At 44.3% G+C, this 17,009-nt stretch overlaps 1 protein-coding gene across 1 annotated transcript in view; it reads right to left on the reverse strand.

Annotated features, from left to right (window-relative positions):
• The window catches only part of LOC134568436 (oocyte zinc finger protein XlCOF7.1-like), a 382,451-nt gene extending 372,397 nt beyond the window's left edge, over window positions 1-10,054 (reverse strand). The window contains exon 1 of the mRNA XM_063427024.1: window positions 9,940-10,054. The gene's annotated coding sequence lies outside the window, so the exon portion shown is untranslated. The remainder of the gene's footprint in view (window positions 1-9,939) is intronic.
• Between the last annotated feature and the right edge of the window lie 6,955 nt (window positions 10,055-17,009).

Below are 17,009 nucleotides of genomic sequence, written 5' to 3' on the forward strand. Positions count from 1 at the left end.
TCTTTGCTGTCTGAAAAGGCCCTAGCTTGGGCAAAACCTCTCTGGGAGGCGGAGAAGCCTATTATTTACAATTACCCTGAATTTGTTGCATCCTTCAATAGGGTTTTTGATATTCCAGCTCGCTCCACCCCTACTGCCGAACTACTCATGTCTAATTCTCAGGGCACAAAAACTATTGTCGAGTATGCCAGTGAATTCCGTACCATGGCAGCAGAGGGTGGCTGGAACAACGAGACTCTTGTGGCTGCCTTTGCACAGGGTCTCTCCGATGTGTTTAAAAATGAGATGGCAGCCAGAGAATTACCTAAAGATCTCGAGGAACTGATATCATTTGTCACCCTCATTGACATCAGACTCCGAGAGAGATCCTCATCCAAGGAGCGCCTGCGGAGGCCTCTTGTAAATTTGGCACCGAGCTTTTCTTGCCCACCCGAACCTCCCTCACCTCCCTTGCCTCCTGGTCCTGAGTCCTCTGTCTGTGTGGAGCCAAGGCGGTTAGGCTTCTCACGCCTCTCGGCCGAGGAGAGAGCCTTTAGGAGGAGGGAGGGCCTGTGCCTATACTGCGGACACCACGGTCACATGTTAAAGTTTTGCCCGATCCGTCCGGCAAAGGGTCCGTACCCAAGATACTGTCAGGGGCAGATCTTGGGTGGTCTTTCTGCAGACCCAGAGATATGTGTGCACAAACCCTTGGTGCCTGTTATCCTCTCCTGGTCTGATTCATCCATTGAAACCCGGGCGTTACTTGATTCTGGGGCCGCAGGCTTGTTTATAGATTGTGCATTTGCAGCAAAGCACTCTATACCCTTACAGTCTCGCAACTCCCCACTAGCCTTCGAAGCCATCGATGGCAGACCAATACAGCCAACCCACGTGACCCAAGAAACCGTGCCCATATCTCTGGCTGTAGGGGCTCTACATCATGAGACGACCCAATTCCAGGTCATTTCCTCTCCATATTACCAGGTTGTTTTGGGATACCCTTGGTTACAGAAGCATAACCCCACAATTGATTGGCACAAAGCTGAGATATTATCATGGTCCCAGCAATGCACATTGTCCTGTCTCCTGAAACCGGTCAAAGTTTTGGGCGCATGTTCTGCCTCTTCCTTACCCGCTGAGTACCAAGAATTCCAAGATGTGTTTGACAAGGGTCAAGCCAGCGTTCTGCCACCACACCGTTCGTATGACTGTGGTATCGAACTCCAACCGGGTACCAATCCTCCCCGGGGCCGGATTTACCCACTGTCTGTAGCAGAAAATCGAGCCATGGAGGAGTATGTTACCGATGCACTGTCTAAGGGTTTTATTCGGAAGTCATCTTCTCCTGCCGGGGCCGGCTTTTTCTTTGTAAAGAAAAAAGATGGCGAGTTGAGACCCTGTATCGACTATAGGGGTCTCAATCGCATTACTATTAAGAATGCCTACCCCATTCCATTAATCACTGAATTATTTGACCGCCTCAAGGGAGCAACGGTCTTCACCAAACTTGATCTGAGAGGGGCATATAATCTCGTCCGGATAAAAAAGAGGACCACGAATGGAAAACCGCATTTAACACCAGGAGCGGCCATTACGAATACCTAGTAATGCCCTTTGGTCTTTGCAATGCTCCGGCGGTTTTCCAAGAATTTATAAATGACGTCCTGCGAGATATGCTGCAGCAATGTGTGGTGGTTTATCTTGATGATATTCTGATCCATTCCACATCTCTCGAGAACCATCACGCAGACGTTTCTCGTGTTCTACAGAGACTTAGAGAAAATAGTCTGTTCTGCAAATTGGAGAAATGTGAGTTTCACTGCAAACAGGTTACATTCTTGGGATATGTTATCTCAGATACTGGATTCTCTATGGATCCGGAGAAACTTTCGGCTGTACTTAAATGGCCTCGACCTACGGGTCTTCGCTCTATACAACGGTTTCTGGGCTTCGCCAATTATTATCGGAAGTTCATACGCAACTTTTCTTCCTTGGTTAAACCTCTCACGGACATGACCAGGAGAGATGCTGATCCACAGCATTGGTCACAGGAAGCCATTACTGCCTTTGAGTCTCTCAAAGTCGCCTTTGCTGCTGCCCCTATACTGGCACACCCTAACCCTGCCTTACCATTCATTCTTGAGGTCGATGCGTCTGAGACAGGAGTGGGCGCCCTCCTGTCTCAACGTCCTAACCCAGAGAGCTCCAGGCATCCGTGCGGGTATTTCTCGAGGAAATTGAACCCGGCGGAATGCAACTACCAGATTGGTGATAGAGAACTTCTAGCCATAATCTTAGCTCTCAAAGAATGGAGGCACCTTCTTGAGGGTACTTCAGTGCCAATCCTCATACTCACAGACCACAAGAATCTAACATATCTTTCTGAAGCTAAGCGACTTTCCCCCCCGGCAAGCTAGATGGGCTCTCTTCCTATCAAGATTCAATTATGTGGTTTCTTACTTGCACGGTACAAAAAACGTCCAGGCTGATGCCTTGTCTCGACAGTTCTCCCCTCCATCTAGAGAGGAGATAACCCCTACTCCTGTGATTCCTCCGGACCATATACTGGCAACCATCCGTACTAACCTCACCTCACCCCTAGGCGAGGAGATTCTGGCTGCACAAAGTAATGCTCCTCCAGAGAAACCTAATGGCCGTTGTTTTGTACCTATTAACCTCCGTACGAAACTATTGAGTACATACCACGACCCCAAAGCAGCTGGACATCCAGGCAAAAACCAGTTAATCTGGTCCGTATCCCGGCAATTTTGGTGGCCTAGTCTCCGTTCAGATGTCGCCGCTTTTGTAGCTGCCTGTCCTGTGTGCGCTCAAAACAAAACCCCACGACGCCCTCCAGTGGGTCTCCTGCAAACCATACCTAATGGTGAACGACCCTGGACCCACTTATCCATGGATTTTATCGTAGATCTTCCGGTCTCCCGTGGCAATACAGTCGTTCTCATGGTTGTTGACCGATTCTCGAAGATGTCGCATTGCATTCCCTTGAAAAAACTACCAACTTCCCAGGAACTTGCAACAATTTTTGGTCGGGAGATCTTTCGTTTGCATGGGTTACCCAAAGTGATAGTCTCAGATAGGGGTAGCCAGTTCGTGTCCAGATTTTGGAGAGCTTTTTGTACGCAAATGGGAATTCAGCTTTCCTTCTCCTCGGCCTACCACCCGCAATCCAATGGTGCAGCGGAACGAGCTAACCAAACACTGGAACAGTTTCTGCGTTGCTACATTTCTGACCACCAGAACAACTGGTCTGATCTGCTACCCTGGGCGGAGTTTGCCCACAATAGTGCGATTAATGCCTCCTCCCGGCTATCCCCGTTCCTGGCAAACTATGGGTTTCAACCGTCCATGTTGCCTGATACGTTCTTGCCACAGGAGATACCGGCATTGGAGGAACATCTCAGGGAACTCCGTTCCACTTGGGTGCAGGTTCAGAGTTCTTTGCAACGCGCAATGCAGAACTACAAACTCCAGGCCGACCGCAGACGCCTTCCTGCACCTACCTATCAGGTCGGAGAGAGGGTCTGGCTGTCTTCCCGCAACCTACGCCTCCGTGTTCCCGCACAAAAACTGGCACCCCGATACGTTGGGCCATTTCGTATACTTCGAAGGGTTAACCCTGTAGCTTACGCACTTGACCTTCCTGCTAACATGCGCATCTCAAATGTTTTCCATGTTTCCCTCTTGAAACCGTTGGTTTGTAATCGCTACACAACCTCAGTGCCACGTCCACGTCCTGTCCTGATTGACAATCATGAGGAATATGAAATACGCAGCATCATTGACTCACGGGTCTTCAGAGGACAGATCCAATACTTGGTGCACTGGAAAGGATACGGTCCAGAGGAACGCTCCTGGGTTCCAGCCTCTGATGTCCATGCACCATCCCTCCTTCGTTCCTATCACGCCCGCTTCCCCATGAAGCCCGGACCCACCAACAGAGATGGGGGGAATCGTTGAGGGGGAGGTACTGTCAGGGCTTCTTTGCTGTTTTAAACAGCAAACCTTTCTGTTCCAGTGATTGAGTTTGCAGCTGCAATTACTATGAGCTGCTTCTGCTTGTTGCCACGGTTACTCACCTGTGAGTAGTAATCAACCCTGCTGCTAATCAGTTCTGCCTATTTAAGCAGCTAAGCCCAGAACCTCCTTGCCCTTGCGTGGTTTCCTGTTTCCCAGAAGTCTCCTTGTTCCTGTGTTTCCTGTTTGATCCTGGTTCCTGACTCCGGCCTTGTTCCTGACTCCGCTGCTCTCCGTGCTCCTGATCCTGGCTTGTCTGACTACCCGCTCTGGTGACTGACCCCTGCTTGATTCCTGGACTTTGCTTTTGTTTATTATTTGTTATTTATTAAATAAGGTGTGTTTGCATCTACTTCTGTCTCTGTCTGGTTCCTGGTCCCTGACAGCAAGAAAGGGGGAGGGGTGGCCCTGTATGTAAAGAATAGCATAAAATCTAGCCTAATAAAGGTTAGTGAGGCGAACATAGAGTCAGTTTGGGTTACGTTAGAATTTGGTAATCACACAGTAACTCGTGTAGGTGTGATTTATAGGCCCCCAGGACAAATTGAAGAGTTAGATAATCTACTAGTTGAAGAAATAGCTAAAATGACAATGAAGGGGGAAGTTATCATCATGGGTGACTTTAATCTTCCTGATGTAAATTGGAAAACAAAAATAGCTGCTTGTGCCAGGAGCACACATATTCTAAACTCCCTACTGGGATTGTCTCTAAAACAAGTCGTTGAGGAGCCAACTCGTAAAGAGGCCATACTAGATTTAGTGTTAACAAATGGAGATTTGGTATCAGAGATTACTGTAGGTGAAAGTTTAGGATCCAGTGATCATCAGTCAGTGTGGTTTAATATAAGAACAGTGACTGAGTCACACCACACAAAAACAAAAGTTTTAGACTTTAGAAAAACAGACTTTTCCAAAATTAGAATATGTGTAAAGGAGTCATTATCAGACTGGAGCAATTTAAATGGATTCCAAAAGAAATGGGATTATTTAAAAGTTGCACTACTGAAGGCAACAGAAAATTGCATTAGGCTTGTCAGTAAAAGCAAAAAATTCAAGAAACCACTGTGGTACTCCACAGATGTAGCCAAAATAGTAAAAAACAAAAAGTTAGCATTTAGTAATTATAAAAAAACCCAGAGTGAGGAAGACAGAATGACCTATAAGATTAGGCAGAAAGAGGCTAAGCAAGTTATAAGAGCTTCCAAATCACACACAGAAGAGAAAATAGCACAGTCAGTAAAAAAGGGGGACAAAACCTTTTTTAGATACATAAATGAGAAAAGAAAAGTAAAACAAGGATTAGTTAGATTAAAAACAAAAGAAGGAAGGTATGTAGATGAGGATAAAGGTCTAGCTGACTGCCTCAATGAATATTTTTGTTCGGTATTTACAGATGAAAATGAAGGAAAGGGACCTCAGTTAAGAAAAAGGATAAATGAGTCATTTATTACACGTGAGTTTACAGAGGAAGAGGTTATATTTCAACTGTCAAAAGTAAAGACAAATAAGTCAATGGGACCTGATGGAATACACCCAAAGCTATTAAAAGAGCTTAGTGGTGTACTAGCAAAACCATTAACAGATTTATTTAACCAATCATTGATAACAGGAGTAGTCCCAGAAGATTGGAAGTTAGCGAATGTTGTGCCCATTCACAAGAAAGGTAATAGGGAGGAGTCGGGCAACTATAGGCCAGTAAGCCTAACTTCAGTAGTGGGTAAAGTGATGGAAACCATGTTAAAGGATAGGATTGTTGAACATCTAAAAACACATGGATTTCAAGATCAGAGACAACATGGGTTTACTTCAGGGAGATCATGCCAAACTAATCTTATCGATTTTTTTGATTGGGTAACTAAAATTATAGATCAGGGTGGTGCAGTAGACATTGCTTACCTCGATTTCAGTAAGGCTTTTGACACTGTTGCACATAGAAGGCTTATCAACAAACTACAATCTTTGAGTTTGGATTCCAATATTGTTGTATGGGTAAGGCAGTGGCTGAGTGACAGGCAACAGAGGGTTGTAGTCAATGGAGTATATTCGAAGCTTGGGCTTGTCACCAGTGGGGTACCTCAGGGATCTGTACTTGGACCCATTCTCTTTAATATTTTTATTAGTGATATTGCAGAAGGTCTTGATGGTAAGGTGTGTCTTTTTGCGGATGATACTAAGATATGTAACAGGGTTGATGTTCCAGGAGGGATAAGCCAAATGGAAAATGATTTAGGTAAACTAGAAAAATGGTCAGAGTTGTGGCAACTGACATTTAATGTGGATAAGTGCAAGATAATGCATCTTGGACGTAAAAACCCAAGGGCAGAGTACAGAATATTTGATAGAGTCCTAACCTCAACATCTGAGGAAAGGGATTTAGGGGTGATTATTTCTGATGACTTAAAGGTAGGCAGACAATGTAATAGAGCAGCAGGAAATGCTAGCAGAATGCTTGGTTGTATAGGGAGAGGTATTAGCAGTAGAAAGAGGGAAGTGCTCATGCCATTGTACAGAACACTGGTGAGACCTCACTTGGAGTACTGTACACAGTACTGGAGACACTATCTTCAGAAGGATATTGATACCTTAGAGAGAGTTCAAAGAAGGGCTACTAAACTGGTTCATGGATTGCAGGATAAAACTTACCAGGAAAGGTTAAAGGATCTTAACATGTATAGCATGGAGGAAAGATGAGACAGGGGGGATATGATAGAAACATTTAAATACATAAAGGGAATCAACACAGTAAAGGAGGAGACTATATTTAAAAGAAGAAAAACGACCACAACAAGAGGACATAGTCTTAAATTAGAGGGACAAAGGTTTAAAAATAATATCAGGAAGTATTACTTTATTGAGCATATAAATCCTCTGAATGCTGTAGACAGTTGAATAGGAACCATGCGAATAGGTTTGCACTCCTAGCAGTCAAACTGAAAAAGCATGCAATAAATCCTCCCCCAAGAATGAGACGACACTTCACTTTGAGGGTTAAAACAGGAACTGACTGTACTAGCACATGCAGTCTCTTTTATTCCCAATCCACAAATATAGTACAGCCCACAGGGTTGGACAAAACAACCAATCAATCGGTACAATACACACAGACACTCCCACACAAAATCCTCCCCTCTGCCTGTAATAGGATTACTGAACACAATGGGTAATCTCATTATCACAAGCAGAGGAATACAGTTTTATAAAAAATACCACAGTGACCCCAAAACATGCAATAACCCCATATAAAGTATATCATCAGAGCCAGGGGATCTGGGTGAACCACAAATCCAAAATTCACCCAGATCCATTCAGTAGTTTGGAAGATACAGTTTAATGCAGATTCTGCAGAACATATACAGATTATATAAAAAATAATTACTGTATAATGTGTCCCCTGTTGTATATTTTAAAACTACTGCACGATGTCTTTGTGCACCAAATACCGGCGAGATGGCACCGTGTAGAAAAGTCACAACAATGTCTGTGAGTTAAAATGGCCGCCATCCATTGTTCTCACCATGTGCTTCATCCATTGTTCTCACCATGTGCCTCTTATACATGAAATTGTGGTCACACAGTAACTCCCCAGTATGTCCCCAGATGGTTCTTAAAGGGCCAGTAAGGTCATACATAATCCATTATGCCCAAATATAGTCACTGGTCTGTATAATAATATTGAGTATCTATACTTGATAATAAACATGTTGCTCTGTATAATAATACTGAGTATCTATACGCTGATAATAAACATGTCACTTTGTATAATAATACGGAGTATCTATACAGTGATAATAAATGTCGCTCTGTATAATAATACTGAGTATCTATACACTTATAATGAACATGTCGCTCTGTATAATAATACGGAGTATCTATACGCTAATAATAAACATGTCGCTCTGTATAATAATACTGAGTATCTATACGCTGATAATAAACATGTCGCTCTTTATAGTAATACTGAGTATCTATACACTGATAATAAACATGTCGCTCTGTATAATAATACTGAGTATCTATACGCTGATAATAAACATGTCGCTCTGTATAATACTGAGTATCTATACGCTGATAATAAACATATCGCTCTGTATAATAATACTGAGTATCTATACGCTGATAATAAACATGTCGCTCTGTATAATAATACTGAGTATCTATACGCTGATAATAAACATGTCGCTCTGTATAATAATATTGTGTATCTATACAATGATAATAAACATGTCACTCTGTATTATAATACTGAGTATCTATACGCTGATAATAAATATGTCGCTCTGTATAATAATACTGAGTATCTATACACTGATAATAAACATGTCGCTCGCTCTGTATAATGATACCGATTATCTATACACTGATAAACATGTCGCTCTGTATAATAATACTGAGTAGCTATACACTGATAATAAACATGTCGCTCTGTATAATAATACTGAGTATCTATACGCTGATAATAAACATGTCACTCTGTATTATAATACTGAGTATCTATACGCTGATAATAAATATGTCGCTCTGTATAATAATACTGAGTATCTATACACTGATAATAAACATGTGGCTCTGTATAATAATCCTGAGTATCTATACGCTGATAATAAACATGTCGCTCTGTATAATAATACTGAGTATCTATACACTGATAATAAACATGTCGCTCTGTATAATAATCCTGAGTATCTATACGCTGATAATAAACATGTCGCTCTGTATAATGATCCTGAGTACCTGTTTTGTTTGATGATAGCTGACTTACAATAACATACCGTCTATTAATCAGTCAGGATTTATTGATCACAAGTCACATATTATGTTCGATCCCTTTGTTGATATACACATTCCTGCTGTAACATACACCCAACATGGCCGAACTCCATACACACACTGGGAAGAGAGAGCAAATCTAGGGGGTGTGCCAATCCCAGCATGCCTTGCACACTTACTACAGGAGCTGGTTAGGGAAAAACTGTGCATTGTGCAAAGCTCCCCTAGAGGGGACTGCTGGTATACACCACAGTATCCACATAATAATGTAGTCACTGGTCTGTATAATAATATTGAGTATCTATACTTGATAGTAAACATGTTGCTCTGTATAATATTACAGAGTATCTATACACTGATAATAAACATGTCGCTCTGTATCATAATACTGAGTATCTATACCCTGATAATAAACATGTCGCTCTGTATAATAATACTGAGTATCTATATGCTGATAATAAACATGTCGCTCTGTATAATAATAGAAACATAGAATGTGACGGCAGATAAGAACCATTCGGCCCATCTAGCCTGCCCAGTTTTCTAAATACTTTCATTAGTCCCTGGCATTATCTTATAGTTAGGATAGCCTTATGCCTATCCCACGCATGCTTAAACTCCTTTACTGTGTTAACCTCTACCACTTCAGCTGGAAGGCTATTCCATGCATCCACTACCCTCTCAGTAAAGTAATACTTCCTGATATTATTTTTAAACCTTTGTCCCTCTAATTTAAGACTGAGTATCTATACGCTGATAATAAACATGTCGCTCTGTATAATAATACTGAGTATCTATATGCTGATAATAAACATGTCGCTCTGTAGAATACTGAGTATCTATATGCTGATAATAAACATGTCGCTCTGTATAATAATACTGAGTATCTATACGCTGATAATAAACATGTCGCTCTGTATAATAATACTGAGCATCTATACGCTGATAATAAACACGTCACTCTATATAATAATACTGAGTATCTATACGCTGATAATAAACACGTCTCTCTGTATAATAATACTGAGTATCTATACGCTGATAATAAACATGTCGCTCTGTATAATGATACCGAGTATCTATACACTGATAATAAACACGTTGCTCTGTATAATGATACCGAGTACCTGTTATGTTTGATGATAGCTGACTTACAATAACATGCCGTCTATTAATCAGCCAGGATTTATTGATCACAAGTCACATATTATGTTCGATCCCTTTGTTGATATACACATTCCTGCTGTAACATACACCCAACATGGCCGAACTCCATACACACACTGGGAAGAGAGCAAATCTAGGGGGTGTGCCAATCCCAGCATGCCTTGCACACTTACTACAGGAGCTGGTTAGGGACAAACTGTGCATTGTGCAAATCTCCCTTAGAGGGAACTGCTGGTATACACAACAGTATCCACACAATAATGTAGTCACTATTCCAGTGATGTCCTATTTTTGGAACCCCCCTCAAATTTTAAATGTAAAAAACAACCAAAATATTGTTTTAACCCCTTAAAGGGACTCTCCAGGGAAGAGATTTTACTTACCTGGTTCCAGCGCCGGGAGCCTCGTGAAGCCGCGCCCCCTATTTTGTCAAAATGACGAAATAGGCGGGCGCTAGCAGGGAGCAATCAGACGCTTCCATTTCCATCATGCCGCCCTCTGAAGTCCTGAGCGCACTACCGCGCATGCGCGCGGTGTGCGCGGCCGCGAGCTGAGCTGAGCTGAGTGACAGCTCAGCTCGCGGTCTTTGCCCGCCCCCCTCCTCCGCTGACAGGCTGGAGAGAGAAGGCGCGCACACAGTGCCTTCTCTCTCCTGAACACGTCAGACGTATTTCAATACGTCTGACGTGTACAGGGCATTTTTAGGGCCTTGCGTGATAGGAAATCCCTCTAGTGGAGGTATTCCTATGCTCCTAATACTGGAGGTATTCCTATCAATCAATGTAAATCAATGAAAATACAGTGTTTACATTCGATTGCCTGCAGGGAGCTATAGATAATACCTGAACAACTACATTAAGCTGTAGTTGTTCAGGTGACTATAGTGTCCCTTTAAGGACCAGCCTGTTTTTGCAATGTTGTATGTTAAGGACCAGAGCAGTTTTGACACTTTTGTGGTGTTTGTGTTTAGCTGTAATTTTCCTCTCTCTCATTTATGGTTCCCATACAAGTTATATATTGTTTTCTTTCAGGAAAAGAAGGGCTTTCTTTATATACCATTATTTGTATCATGTCATATATTTTATGTATTTTTATATACACACACACACACATATATATATATATATATATATATACACATACATACACACACACAAATACAAGTATACGTAGGTGCAGTGTATGTGTGATTGTGAGCTGAGCTGTGCAGTGTGTGTGATTGTGAGCGGTGCAGCGTGTAAAGGGTGCAGTGTGTGTGATTGCGAGGGGTACAGTGTGGTGTAATTGTGAAGGGTGCAGTGTGTGTAATTGTAAGGGGTACAGTTTGTGTAATTGTGAGGGATTCAGTGTGTGTGGGGTACAGAGTGTATGATTGTGAGGGGTGCACTGTGTGGGCGACAGGGGTTAGGAGGGTGGAGGGGCAGCAACAGAGGTTGGGGGGGTAGAGGGACAGGAGGTGGGGGGTGGAGAGGCAGTGACAGGAGGTAGCGTGGGTAGACGGTTAGTGACAGGGGTTAGGGGGTAGTAACAGGGGTTAGGGGTGGTAGAGGGGTAGTGATGGGTTAGGGGGATAGAGGGGTAATGACAGGGGTTGGGGATAGAGGGGTAATGACAGGGGTTGGGGTAGAGGGGCAGTGACAGGGGTGGGGGAGTGGATGGGCAGTAACAGGGGGTGGGGGAGTGGATGGGCAGTAACAGGGGTTAAGGGGGTTGGAGAGGCAGTGACATGGGTTAGGGGGGTAAAGGGGCAGTGACAGGGGTTAGGAGGGTAGAGTGGTGTGACAGGGGTTGGGGTAGAGGGGTAGTGACAGGGGTTGGGGTAGTGACAGGGGTTAGGGGGTAGAGGGGCAGTGAACGGGGTTGGGGTAGAGGGGTAGTGACAGGGGTTGGGGGGGTAGAGACAGGAGTTAGGGGGGTAGAGGGGCAGTGACAGGGGTTGGGGGGTGGAGAGGCAGTGACATGGGTTAGGGGGGTAGAGGGAAAGTGACAGGGGTTAGGGGGTAGTGACAGAAGTTAGGGGGTAGTGACAGGAGTTAGGGGGGTAGTGACAGGGGTTGGGGGTGGAGAGGCAGTGACATGGGTTAGGGGGTAGAGGGAAAGTGACAGGGGTTAGGGGGTAGTGACAGAAGTTAGGGGGTAGTGACAGGAGTTAGGGGGGTAGTGACAGGAGTTAGTGGGTAGTGACAGGAGTTAGGGGGTAGTGACAGGAGTTAGGGGGTAGTGACAGGAGTTAGGGGGGTAGTGACAGGGGTTAGGGGGTTAGAGGGGTAGTGACAGGGGTTTGGGGGTAGTGACAGGGGTTAGAGGGGTAGTGACAGGGGTTAAGGGGGTAGTGACAGGGGTTAAGGGGGTAGTGACGGGGTTAGGGGGGTAGAGATGGGGGTTAGGGGGGTAGTGACGGGGGTTAGGGGGTAGTGACAGGGGTTAGGGGGGTAGTGACAGGGGTTAGGGGGTTAGGGGGTAGTGACAGGGGTTAGGGGGTAGTGACAGGGGTTAGGGGGTTAGAGGGGTAGTGACAGGGGTTAGGGGGGTAGTGACAGGGGTTAGGGAGGTAGAGGGGTAGTGACAGGGGTTAGAGGGGTAGTGAAAGGGGTTAGGGGTAGTGAAAGGGGTTAGGGGTTAGAGGGGTAGTGAGAGGGGTTGGGTGGTAGTGACAGGGGTTAGGGACAGGGGTTAGAGGGGTAGTGGCAGGGGTTAGAGGGGTAGTGACAGGGGTTAGAGGGGTAGGGACAGGGGTTAGGGGGGGTGGGGGGCAGTGAGTGACAGGGGTTAGGGGGTTAGAGGGCTAGGGACAGGGGTTAGGGGTGTATGGGTGCAGAGGCAGGGAGGGGGGGCAATGAGTGACAGGGGGCAGAGGGGGGTTTAAATACCTTCCCTGGTGGTCCAGTGGGCACCCTCTCTCTTCAGTCTGCAGCTCCGCCGGGAGTGAGCTGCAGACCACATGGTGAGTCTCGCGATCTCCAGGCAGAGCGTTGCCGTGGCAACGCTCTGACAGGCTGGAGATCGCGAGATACTTCAGTCTGCAGCTCACTCCCGGCGGAGCTGCAGACTGAGGATCAGGGCAGACGGACAGGAGGGGCCTCTCACCCGGCGGCATTGTGTGCACGCCGCCGGCCCCCTCCTGTGTCGGGTCCTCGGTCATAGATCGAGGACCCGACATGTTAGTCTGCCCAAAGGTAGTGCAGCACGGAGGTGTGATTAGGGTGTGCCCAGGCACACCCGGCACACCCTGTGCGCACGCCTATGTACAGCATACAGTAATCCCGGTAGCGTTATAAATCGTAGCGTATAAATCCTTCCTTCCCAAGAACTAGACGACACATAGGCTGGGATTCAACTGAGCTTTTATTCACAGGTCACAATATTTATGTGGTTCCCCATGCAAGGGGTTTCCCTACTGACATTACAGGAGTTGTACAGTAGGGGACTACATGGGGAACTTAACAACCCGGACATTTCTCCCATCATTCACTGCTGCACAGGAGGGATACTCCCACTAGAATATCCAGTTAAGTGGATTATCCCTCCGTGCAGCAGAACAGGCATTTCACACAAAAATACACAACTTTCACATTATGCATCCTATATAGTGATGTACCGAACGGTTCGCTGGCGCGGGCGAACACATGCGATGTTCGGTCCGCCCCCTATTCTTTATCATTAATTAAACTTTGGCCCTGTACCTCCCAGTCAGCAGACACATTCCAGACAATCAGCAGCACACCCTCCCTAGCAGACCCTCCCACCTACTGGACAGCATCCATTTTAGATTCATTCTCAAGCTGCATGCTTAGTGAGAGGAGGAAAAGTGTTGCTGCTGTTGATTTGATAGGGAAATGGATAGCTAGGTTAGTGTATACAGTGTCCACTACAGTCCTGAAGGACTCATCTGATCTCTGCTGTAAGGACAGCACCCCCAAAAAGCCCTTTTTAGGGCTAGAACATCAGTCTGCTTTTTATTTTTTATTTTTTTTCTGTGTAATGTAATTGCAGTTGCCTGCCTGCCAGCTTCTGTGTCAGGCTCACAGTGGATACTGTGCCCACTTACCCAGTGCCACCACTCACTCACTGGTGTCACAATAGCTTGCATTTAAAAAAAAATCACTGTAATAGATTGAATAGCAGTTAGTTGTCTGCCAGCTTCTGTGTCAGGCTCACAGTGGATACTGTGCCCACTTGCCCAGTGGCACCACTCACTCACTGGTGTCACAATAGCTTGCATTTAAAAAAAATAAAAATATTTCACTGTAATAGATTGAATAGCAGTTAGTTGTCTGCAAGCGTCTGTGTGTCAGGCTCACAGTGGATACTGTGCCCACTTGCCCAGTGCCAATGCCAACACTCACTCACTGATGTCACAATAGCTTGCATTTTTTTTTTTTTTAAATGTTTTTTCAATGTAATAGATTGAATAGCATTTAGTTGTCTGCAAGCGTCTGTGTGTCAGGCTCACAGTGGATACTGTGCCCACTTGCCCAGTGCCAGTGCCACCACTCACTCACTGGTGTCACAATAGCTTGCATTTAAAAACCCAAAAACTTTTTTCACTGTTATAGATTGAATAGCAGTTAGTTATCTCCAAGCGTCTGTGTGTCATGCCTACAACAAGTACTCTGCCAACCTTTGCCAGTTCAAAGTGCCACTCTGATCTGGTGTCACAATAGCGTGCATTTAAAAACCAAAAAACTTTTTTCACTGTTATAGATTGAATAGCAGTTAGTTGTCTCCAAGCGTCTGTGTGTCAGGCCTACAACAAGTACTCTGCCAACCTTTGCAAGTTCAAAGTGCCACTCTTATCTGGTGTCACAATAGCGTGCATTTAAAAAACAATTTTTTTTTCACTGTTATAGATTGAATAGCAGTTAGTTGTCGAAACGCGTTTTGCAGACTTTTTCTTTATCCCACAGTGGATTCATTTATTTTATCTGGATTTTAGCAAGTTTATGTTTTGCTTGTGTTTATTTTATACTGTTGTATATCTACATTTTACTCATCATTAAAAGGACCTAGTCCCCAATATTCCATTGGTGTGGACATTCCTTCTTGAGAGCTGTGAAGCACTACTTGCACCTTGGAAGGGAGTGGGATCCCTTCTAACTATCCCACAGGCGTCTGGATTGAGCCATTTCCAATTGGCTCCCTCCTTGTGAGTACTGAATTATACACTTTATGCTGACTTATTGCTATACAGTTTGATATTGCACTAGGTGCCTGTATACGATTTTATCTCCACAGTTACCTCTTCTGCCTCTGTACTACCATCTTTTACCCTGAACCGAACCATTCCACCCATTGTATGTATATGATTTTATGTGTTTTTCTGTGTGGATAGAGAGGTAACCACACGGGTGTTTGAGTGATTTGGCATCCATTGGGGTAACACGCTGTGACTCTGTATTCTTATTTTCAAGTTGTCTCCAAGCGTCTGTGTGTCAGGCCTACAACAAGTACTCTGCCAATCTTTGCCAGTTCAAAGTGACACTCTTATCTGGTGTCACAATAGCGTGCATTTAAAAACCAAAAAACTTTTTTCACTGTTATAGATTGAATAGCAGTTAGTTGTCTCCAAGCGTCAGTGTGTCAGGCCTACAACGTGTACTCTGCAAACCTTTGCCAGTTCAAAGTGCCACTCATATCTGGTGTCACAATAGTGTGCATTTTAAAAGCAAAACATTTTTTTCACTGTTATAGATTGAATAGCAGTTAGTTGTCTCCAAGCGTCTGTGTGTCAGGCCTACAACGTGTACTCTGACAACCTTTGCCAGTTCAAAGTGCCACTCTTATCTGGTGTCACAATAGCGTGCATTTAAAAACTGAAAAACGTTTTTCACTGTTATAGATTGAATAGCAGTTAGTTGTCTCCAAGCGTCTGTGTGTCAGGCCTACAACAAGTACTCTGCCAACCTTTGCCAGTTCAAAGTGCCACTCTTATCTGGTGTCACAATAGCGTGCATTTAAAAACCAAAAAAATGTTTTCACTGTTATAGATTGAATAGCAGTTAGTTGTCTCCAAGCGTCTGTGTGTCAGGCCTACAACAAGTACTCTGCCAACCTTTGCCAGTTCAAAGTTCCACTCTTATCTGGTGTCACAATAGCGTGCATTTAAAAACCAAAAAACTTTTTTCACTGTTATAGATTGAATAGCAGTTAGTTGTCTCCAAGCGTCTGTGTGTCAGGCCTACAACAAGTACTCTGCCAACCTTTGCCAGTTCAAAGTGCCACTCTTATCTGGTGTCACAATAGCGTGCATTTAAAAACCAAAAACTTGTTTTCACTGTTATAGATTGAATAGCAGTTAGTTGTCTCCAAGCGTCTGTGTGTCAGGCCTACAACAAGTACTCTGCCAACCTTTGCCAGTTCAAAGTTCCACTCTTATCTGGTGTCACAATAGCGTGCATTTAAAAACCAAAAAACTTTTTTCACTGTTATAGATTGAATAGCAGTTAGTTGTCTCCAAGCGTCTGTGTGTCAGGCCTACAACGTGTACTCTGCCAACCTTTGCCAGTTCAAAGTGCCACTCTTATCTGGTCTCACAATAGCGTGCATTTAAAAACCCAAAAACTTTTTTTTACTGTTATAGATTGAATAGCAGTTAGTTGTCTCCAAGTGTCTATGTGTCATGCCTACAACAAGTACTCTGCCAACCTTTGCCAGTTCAAAGTGCCACTCATATCTGGTGTCACAATAGCGTGCATATAAAAACCAAAAAAATGTTTTCACTGTTATAGATTGAATAGCAGTTAGTTGTCTCCAAGCGTCTGTGTGTCAGGCCTACAACAAGTACTCTGCCAACCTTTGCCAGTTCAAAGTGCCACTCTTATCTGGTGTCACAATAGCGTGCATTTAAAAACCAAAAATCTTTTTTCACTGTTATAGATTGAATAGCAGTTAGTTGTCTCCAAGCGTCTGTGTGTCAGGCCTACAAGGTGTACTCTGCCAACCTTTGCCAGTTCACAGTGCCACTCATATCTGGTGTCACAGTAGCTTGCACGCATAGTACCACTAATCGAAAAAAAAATGACAGGCAGAGGCAGGCCGTGGTTCTGTGATTCCCTTTG

Source organism: Pelobates fuscus, chromosome 7 (assembly GCF_036172605.1).
Source record: "Pelobates fuscus isolate aPelFus1 chromosome 7, aPelFus1.pri, whole genome shotgun sequence".
In the NCBI taxonomy this organism is placed as follows: domain Eukaryota; kingdom Metazoa; phylum Chordata; class Amphibia; order Anura; family Pelobatidae; genus Pelobates; species Pelobates fuscus.